The sequence below is a fragment of the Acyrthosiphon pisum genome, chromosome A2, assembly GCF_005508785.2.
Source record: "Acyrthosiphon pisum isolate AL4f chromosome A2, pea_aphid_22Mar2018_4r6ur, whole genome shotgun sequence".
NCBI lineage: Eukaryota > Metazoa > Arthropoda > Insecta > Hemiptera > Aphididae > Acyrthosiphon > Acyrthosiphon pisum.
Window position 1 is genome coordinate 58,522,152 of NC_042495.1, and position 10,933 is coordinate 58,533,084.

Sequence of the window (10,933 nt, forward strand, 5' to 3'; positions counted from 1 at the left end):
TTGGCAATAAACTGATATAATACATTACATTAATGATTAATTGAATAAAAATAAATATAACCTTATAATACATATATAATAATAATTATGATAAAAAAATGTGCATTCATGAATATGTCAAAAATTAAGATTAAGTTTTATTTTTTATAATTGTATGATATTTGTTTGACAAATTTATAACGACATAATTAAGCATTTTTGTAGTCTTCAATGAAAACTTTAGTAAGTCGTTGCCGTTCCACATTTTTTGCATCACGATGACTTTTAAAATGTTGATACTTTTAATTTGTATGTATATAATATCTGTTTGATGGTTGTTTTAATTGTACATTTTAAAGAAAACTGTAGGTACTGGTCGAAAAGGGAAGGATACATTTTGACCGAAAACGGTGACGCCCCTACAAACAACAGATATAATTAATCATGGGTATGTATAGTTTAAATTTAAGTCAACGCATTAATTTAATATATGTTTTGTCATACACATAGATATAATATAAGTATCTAGTATCGTGAATAGTTTTGTAAATATATTCTATGGTCATTGGTCATGCATTAAAAAATATTATAATAATCAGATATGAGAGTACCTACCTAAATCATATGTACCCAGTGACGTAATATTGTAATATTGAACTATTCAAGTCCTTTTTTTAAATCTAAATACAATAATAACTATATACGTGTATATACTATATGTCTATATCATTATATGGTATATAGGTATAGGTACTAAATATTCAACTTGAACATCTTCCGAACTCAAGAACAAAAATTTCATTTAAGTATATTTCCAAACCTTTCCAGATGTTTATCCAATAATATCTATACTTCTTCAAATACTTATAACACTTCCAGCGTTTACTGCCACGTGCCATACGGAATAAATTTCAACCCTCCGTCGTTTGAAAAGTTATTTGAGAAATTCTTCTGGACAAATATACGTATAAAATATGGTTTAGCCTTATAAAATATTCATCGTGATATCAACATGGATATTAATGATGTTATAGATGACTTTGCCAAGACATCAAAACGAAAAATGAATACCTATACATTTATAGTTGTAAAAAAAGATAAATATTTACGTAGGTAATTAAACTTTTATAAAATAGTAATTGTATTACAAATATATGATTATAATAAAAACACATAAAATTCAAAACAATTTATTATTTAATTTATTAAACCTTCCCTCCCTTCCACCCCCAAAAAAAATTCCTGATACGCCACTGAATGTACCTATGTATAATACATTTAAAATTTACCAGCTATTGAATTTAAGAACTAATAATTTACGTTACTTCGTTAGGTGTATAACTATTTACCTTAGCCTTTAGTAATTATTTTTTTTTGTACAGAAAATTGAAATTTATAAATTATATCAAGTTATAAATCAAGATTTTAAAAATATAGCCAATAAGTCATTTCATTTTCATTCATATTCATTACTCATATAACCCTACTTGTATATAATAAAATATAAATTTTAAATTCAAAATGGGTACCTATTGTATATGAATAGGTCAACTAGTACTACATTTTTTAACTGAAATTAAAGTCTTTATTTATGTACATAGGTACAATGGCTATATTATATAGCTATATAGTTTTAAAAATGTGAGTGTAAGCTTCAGTGTATCTTTTACTTACACATTTGCATACGTCTGTAAAAAATTAACATAATATTATACATTTATCGGGACCTACGCTAACGACACAGCCGTAATCTCTTCCAGCCACGACCTCATTGAAGCAAATCTCCAACTGCAAAACCACCTGGACATCCTTTTCCACTGGTTCAAGTTTTGGAAAATCAAAGTCAACGACTCCAAATCAGCTCATGTCACATTTGCACTCCGCCCAGGAGTACCACCCCCCTTAACGTTCAACAATGAAATCAACCTAACCTCAGACTAGTGAAATAAAATACCTCGGTTTAGTCTTCGACAAAAGATTCACCTGAGGCCCTCACCTCAAAAAAAACGGAAACAACTGAATAGCCGTCTGCATAACTTAAGATCACTCCTAAAATCAAAAATGAGCACCTCTAACCGTCTACTATTGTATAAGAGCTTACTCCTACCTATTTGGACCTACGAAATCACCCTCTGGGATTCAGCCAAACCAGCTAACATTAGAACTATCCAAGCTTTCCAAGCCATTTGCCTACGAATGACTGTGAATGCCTCCTGGTACGTTACCAATGTCAGCCTCCACAACGAGCTAAAAATTGGTACTATCAAACAAACAGCTGCCAAATTCTATACTCGCCTCCACTTCAAAACGGCCGACCACCCCAACAGCCTCATCGCTCAACTTCACTCCAACCATCTTCCAGAAAACCCGCCAAGACGCCTCAAACGCAACTGGCCAAGATACCTACTCAATATCTGATGCCTATTTTTTAAAGAAATTATTTAAGCTCAGGTGCTTCTAATGTGTAGCTCCTTCATGTCTTTCACTGTCCTTTTCATTATTATGCAAAACATTTTACTTATTGTTCGCCCTAGTACAGATTGTATATATTCATGTATATAAACAATTAAAAAAAAAAATTAAAAATATATTATACATCAGAAATACCCAACAGGAATACTACAATACATAAATGTACTCAACATAAAAATTTTTAAAAAAAAACCTTTAAGTCATTTTGATTTATACTGTATGGTATATATTTTGAGAGTATCTGGGAATTGAGTTGTTTGCCATAATGTGTATATTTAATTTTAATTTTCGTCAATCTATAAGAAAAACTATTTAAAACAGAGACGGTGTGTCAACCACTATTCCTAAGTATATTTCATAATTTGTTTATAATATTACTATTAGTAATAAACTAATACGGTATATAAAAACTACACCTTATCGTCCTCACCTCTCCTAACTATCTTCCCATTTGATTACGTTCAACACAGGACTCAAAACACATCATCAACGAATATATTCTAAACAATGGCAACACACGTGGTCAACCCTATACAGTACACACTAAGCTTTAATTAAATCAAATCAAGCATTCTCCTATAGCTAGTCATTTCATTACCCAGGTGCAAAGAGGTATTTCGTAGTGGAATTAGAATAGACCACACATGGTTGATTCATAAACATGGAATGACCAGAACGGATCCTGAACCATTCATGTTATGAACTACCCTCGGTTAAACTTGTCATCTGCCTCTGTCGAGAAAACAGTGACATCAGTATCAACCTAAAATTATCTGACTGTCTCCATGGAGCACTAGGCCCTGAACCAGACAAAATCGAAAAAATATTCAGTTTCCTAAATTTAAGTAAATTATACAACTTAATTTAATTACCTTCACATGTTTTGAAACTTCAAAATATAATACTGTTTGCTCTTGCCATCTTTCTGTACAAAATTTAAAACTTTATACTAACCACCATCTCTGTATAAACACATTGTTAACATCAAAAGTCAGTAATCTATGCTATAATTGTGACATCCAATAATACAAATAAAGACTTACACCTAAACTATTATAGATTGAACTAATTTTTGTATAAATTATAATATTATTATATAGTATCATATAATTGTTATTAGCTTATAAATAAATACCGATAATCCACATAAAGACAAAACAGTAGAACGGTGATTAAAAAAAAAAAAATATTATTGCGATAATAAATAATAAAATACGAGGTGATGATAAGTCCCTACCACTTACATCCCTTTTTAATAACAATAAAATAACAAAAAGCAGGTAAGTGGATGTTACTCTGCTGTACAGTAGGTTACAAGTGGGTCTATGTATAATGGATTGTATTAAACTTGAATTCAATGATATAATAATATCATTGTATAAGAAAAACGATTCTGAGCGGAGACGGCTTGTTAGTCTAGATTTTTTATATAAATATTGTTATTATTTATTAAAGCCTGTAAGTTGAAATAATATTATAATATTATAATTTTTTATTCATTGCTATTGTGATAAGCAAAGCATTCGAAATTAAAATACCATTTTTAGTGGTATTTCGTAATTTGTCGAAAAATGACCTCTCTAATCTTACTATCTCGATCCAATTTGCTAAAATATAAGGTACTATATGTTGAAATCAAAGCATTCCTTCTGGTAGAAATGTTGTATAGAGGATAAAAAAAAAATAAAAATAAACGCCATTGTAAAACCACTAGCTTCCTCGCTCCACTCAGAATCTAAAATGGTTCCAGGAAAAATCGTTATTTTATGTTTCAAACTTTGAATATCCAATTTTGGCAACATTTCATTTTTAAATGCTCATAAAAAATTAATGTGCCCTTCCACTAATTTTGTTTTCTAGTAAAAACCACTTATAACTTATAAGGGATATTTTATTAAATTTCCAACTATTAAGTATTCAAAAAATAATGTTATGAATTTTAAACTACAAAATAATTCTCAATGTTGACGGCTTTCATCAAAATTCTAATTTTAACGCTCATAAAGAATTAATGTGGATTTACGGGCAACTTTTTTTTTAAAATTCCATTAAAAACAACTTAAAATCTCTTTGACTAGAAAAAAAAATCTTATCAACATTAACCAGAAAACAGTCAACAATTTCAAAGACGGTCTTAGAATATGTAGGAAAAATAAATGTTTGTAAGAAAATTATAATATGATAATATATTAAATATTACAATTATCACATGATAAATAATATTGTATAAAAATAAAAAAATACTACCAGTATAGCCATCCTCAATATCGAAGATTGAACTATTATTTCTAACACACATATTTTGTAGAACCAATACTGGGTACTAATATAGGTATACCTCATTCATTGCTCCGCTTAAAATCTAAAATGTTGTAGGTGTCTATCGACTATCAGATATCGGGCCGACGGTATAAGGGCTCAATATCATATTGCGCACGGGCCACAGAGACAAATAATAATGGACTGACGACAGGCTGGTGGCAGCGATAAATTATAATTTGAATGACAAAATAACACTCGAAGTTAACTGGTGAAAACAAAATCACAGACCTCGTTAGTAAATTCTTCAATGGAAGAAAACAATAAAATTGGTGTGAAATAAATCATTTACTCTCTATAGATATTTGATTTGCATTGTAAAATAATAATGGCTTTTCGTGGGTGATAAATACTGTTGAATATGATTTATGTTGGGGTGATATTTCATAGAACTCTTGACAAAAGAAATGTGTCGTATTCGGAAAATTAATAAATCTGATAAAGTCATAATCGAACGGTTATTCGAAAGTTTGTTTTGGAAATGTAGATACACTATGCCCACGTGCCTGGCAAAAATACCGAAACTGAATTGGTGAGGTGCTATTATTATTATTATTATTATTGCAACCATATTATAAACGATATTTCGATTGTAAACGCCTTGTCTCGACGTTTGACTGGGCGATCAGATGAAAGGCTTTGGACTAAGTAATAAGTATACGTAGAAACTATCGGTTACGCTCGTTACAGTAATGCGGACTGCGGAGAACAACCAATGTGTAGGACATAAGCAGGTAGACGTAGATTTACGAAATAATCATCGTTACACTAGTTTTAGATACTGAGGAAGATACTTTAATACTTAGAATTACAAATGGTTTCCGATTCTAGTACCGATCGAACTAAATATTAAAATAAGACATATCAGACATTTGAAACTTCCGTTCACATAACTAAATCTAAAATTGCCTATATATTATGTTCGACAAAGTCCTGTAATTCATTGAGAACCTTATATGATATAAATAAAGTATGAGGAATCAATTTTATTTTAGTGTTTGATCAAAAATAATATAACAATAAGGTCGTATACTGCAGCTTTAAGCAAAATTATATTAGTATACCAGTAAATATATTGAATTATTGAGCTTACAAAATGCCGTACTGAATATTGAAATTCATTGACACATTCATTTTCATTCTTCAAAATATGTAATGAAACAAGAATGACAGTATGACACAATGTAAAGTGTACAATAAAAATATAGGCGTTGTAGCTGAAATGAATGACGGCAAAAATGTAGACAACCAACACAGGTAGCCGCACCTAGGTAGATATAGGTACAATGGCGTAGTAATACACAATATAACTGACGTCAAAGAGATTAAGTTTAAATTGTATTATAATATTGAACATTGACCAAGAATACCGATATAATACGTCAGACAATAATAAGAATATAAGATGTACTCACTGACAACAATGAAAGGTGGATAATATATATTATTTTCTTTAATAGATATATTGAGTGAAGGACCATTCAAACACACTGCTGTTAAGAGTGCACTAAAATTTATGAAAATAAACCTGGTAAGTGGTAGGAAGAGTCAAATGCAATGTATTATATTATTTATAATATTTACAGATAATAGACATATACCTACGGAATAATTTTATTTATTGTGAGCAATTAATGTGTTTAAAGACAATTTTAATTTTTAGATAAATTCAAATTTAAATAAAATATTCCTTGAGATAGCTAGGTACCGAGAATATATTATATTATATTTAAAACCTTATAACCCTCGCATAGTTGGTTTCTCAATGTTGTTTCAGTTATCAAATTGGACTTTTCTTCTGCTATTACCTAAATTGCACTGCACTTATACCTCTGTATACATAATTAATAAACAAAGTTTGACACTTCAAACTAACTCAATTTCTAATTTGTTACGAAAACTGTATAGTATCTACATTAATATGTTTCCTCTACTAACATATATATATTATATTTATTACCTAGAACTCTACGTTTAACTCCATGCACATTGTGAACTTGAATTTTAGTAAAATGTATTCAAATAAACCAATGAACGAATGCTGTTGAGAGACTGAATCAGTGTTAATAAAGTTACCATCATAATGTAATTATTTCGAAGAATAAAAGTTAAACATGTTAATGTACCATTTATGTACCTACTTACACTGTTAATTATTTTATGTATAGGTAGTTTTATTGTAAAAGAAAAATTAAAATTAATTAATTGATTAAATTATTTTATTTTATTTTATTTTATTATATTTCTATTACCTACTATTTATTTCTTATTTTTATAATTATTTGTACGTAGTGGATAAATAAATTATAAATCGTATAAAATGCAATCTAATTTGCCGACATTTAACTCTAAATTGCTGTAAAATAAATTTTGATTATTAACTTTTTTTTGTTTTTTTTATTAGATTTAAAGCGTCGACAACTGAGGTCATTAGCCTGTAGGTCGGTAGGGTTGGTACAGTAGGGTTGGGATAATTGGTACCGATTGGATGATTGGATGATTGGTTAGGAACACGTGTATGTGTAGCAAGGATTTTGCGCACAACGAACCCGGGTGGTCACTCATCCAAGAACTAGTAGCAGCAGCCGTTGCTTACTCTCAATCACGTCGCCTGATTGATTTCAGCCACTTCACCGTGATAAGCCACAATATCATTAACTTTTATTTAAAGGAAAAATGTCATCCATAATTATGAATAATTAATTTTAAAAAAGGTGGGTAAGTGGATGTCGCTCTGCTGTACAGTAGATTACAAGTGGGTCACTGTATAATGGATGGTATTAAATTTGAATTCAATGATATAATATCATTGTATAAGAAAAACGATTCTGAGCGGAGACGGTATGTCAGTCTAGGTATAAGACATAATATTATATATGATATTAAAAAAAAATTGACCTATAATAGGTACCTATAATAAATTCCAAATTAATCATATCACAATATCCATTAGGTACTTATAACGCGTTATACAATATGTAATTTTGTCCAAATTTGAACTTAAAATGACTATAAAAGTAAACTGTGTAAATGTATGTATTAGATTTTTTTGTAACAGAATTAATTACTTACGTGGAATCTTCTTCTAAATTTTCAATTCTTAGATACAAAAGTTGAACATTTTATACATTTTTAACTACAAAATAATTATTCAAATTAAAATTTGATAAATTTTGTCAAAATTCGGTCTTTAAATGCTTATAAAAAAAAATTATGCCTATGTATTTTTAATATTTTTCAACTGATATTGTAACAATATATTAGGAGCTTTGTATTAAATATTTACACTTTTTGGCCCAACAGATAAAATTTTATTGATATTTATAGAAAAAAAAACTAAAAAAATTGAAAACCGAAAATGTCCGTAAACAGCTCAAAAAGAGTCAAAATATTTTCAAAATTGTATAGTGTATAGGAAATGCTAATACCTATAATAAACATTCAGTAAAATTTTCAAATATCTACAGTCATTCGTTTTTTAATTACAATAATTACAATAAAATAAGAATTTTGTCACATGAGAAATCGAGCGAATATCCAATGTTGTAAAAATTTGAATTTCAAACGATCATAAAAATTTAATTTGACTTTCTTATAGATATTTTTTGTTTGATAAAGGTATAATCTTATAAGGAATCTCGTATTACATTTTAAAATCTTAGATTTAAAAAGAAAAATTTTTACGAATTCTTAACTCAAAATAATTTGCTAATTTTCGTGATTTTTCCATATTTTGTCAATTTTTGAACTTTAAATGCTTATAAAAAAAAACTGTGACTAAGGATTTTTAATATTTTTCATCTGCCTTTGAAACAATATACTTGGGGCCTTCTATTAAATTTTCAAGCTTTTTTAATCAACAAATAAAATTTAATTGATATTTTTAGAAAAAAAACTAAAAAAAAATGGAAAATGAAAATGTCTCTAAACAGTTCAAAATAAATCAAAATATTTTGAAAATGTTATCGTGTATAGAAAATGGAAATATAAACAACCATCGAAAATTTCATGTATCTACGGTCATTTGTTTTAAAGTTACACCAAAAACCAAATTCAATTTTGTGAAAAATCGATTTTGCGTAAAAATTCCCGTTTTTCCTTAATTTTTCTTTTGTTTTTCACGGCGCTTTTGAAAATTACTGGGAATTTTAAATTTTGACCTCCCCAATGCACCAACGATATTCACTTTCCAATCGAACAAGATACTGAAGTTGATAATCGAAGCATTATTTCGACTACTTATCGTGTACACAGACACAAAAATTAAAAATTAAAAATTAAAAAAAAAATATAAAAACACACATCATCGTAAAATCAATACATTCATCGTTCCACTCAGAATCTAAAATAATAACACAAATGAAAAATAATAATGTTTAACCGAGTACTAACGCTTTCCTTATAATTAACATGAAAATAAATACCTAATAACTACATTCTAGCCAGTTTATAATTTTTTAATTAAATATTAGGTATTTTTTTTCAAAAAAGTTTACTTGTGCCATATAACTATGTTTTGTAATCCAGAGGGCGTTGAGTACATGAAGCGTAGTCACGAATTTAGCCATGTATAGAGTTAAATGACCTTAAAATTCACGAAAACTGGTGTTGAATCATCGTATATTTTCTGGCCAACTACCAAAATAACAAGATGAAAGTAAAATAATTCAAAGGAAAGTGACACAATCAAGTATGGTGAAATAGAAAAAAACTTGAATACATTTACGACATGTTATATAAGAAAAAACAATAATATACTCGAATATATAAATATCAAATATAAACAATGTCAAAAATCATATTATTTCAGTGTTATAAATCGAAAAAATGTATTATATATAATAGTTATAAATTTCAAAAAGTCAATATATACATAAATTGAGATTTAAATATGCCATATTTGTTAACAATTTATCAGTCAGCAAACAATAAATAAAATTAAAAACTAAAAACTAGAAAAATAGTAAATAACCAAATTATTGTAGGTACGAACGTTATTGTATATTTGTATCACTAGCCAAAAAGTGAAAAAGGGCATGTATAATATTATGTATGTCTCTATATAGTCTATAATATTATACATTATTGTATTATATTATGCAACTTGATTTGTGGATGATTTTACGTTGTGACATTTTTTGAAGCAGAAAAATTAATTAAATAGTTTCATGCACAGTTTCTATAGATGAACAATTGAATTTAAATGGTAATATTATAGAAGGATTAAAATTATTTTTGAGAAAATAATGAAAAACGTAAAAAATAAGGTTGAGGTATGTTACAATATGTTGAATTTAACTTTATGTGCTCCAATATATCATATTTTTAATATTTTTTTAATAATACACTTATTCAAAATCTGATTTTTGGAATTTTTAAATATACTGGAATACTTAAATTCTTTATTTTTTTGGAACATTTATAACTTTTAAAAAATGGTTCAAGTATAATAAATAAGTAATAGATCCAATATTACATTTATTTTATATTTTTGTTGAAACATTTTTAAGGACTAAGTATAATTTATCCTTAGTATAAACATTCTAATAGCTGAGGAAGAACTTGTTCAAATTTCAAATTAGCTATATCAAAGTTTTTAAAAAATTATCAACTAAATAATTTACAGTAAAAAGGAGAGGTTCTTATTTTACATAAGTTTGTATCACCACAAGACACTCCTCGAGTAGTACAAAAAATCTCAAACATTTTAAAATATGGTTCTTGAAGCATAATTAAAAAATTGATTATAATAATAAACTCATCACTAAAGGAAAAAATGAGATTGAGCATGCTTGGTGAATTACCCTGTATATATATTCATTTGTAAATAGTAATTGATAGTATAATATATAATCATTTAAATTATTTTAGCCTAAAATAAGTAGGTAACTTTAAAGTAAAAAAAGGGTGCCAACTTTTTTAAAACCATATTTAATTTTACTTTAAATAAATAAATAACTTTTCTAACAATTTGTTCAAAATAACTAGAAATTACAGACTTTGAAATAAATATTCAATTTATTTGTATATATAAGTAATAAAAAAAGGCGGGTAAGTCGTGGATGTCGCTCTGCTGTACAGTAGGTTACAAGTGGGTTACTGTAATGGATGGAATTAAATTTGAATCCAATGATATTATATCATTGTATACGAAAAACGATTC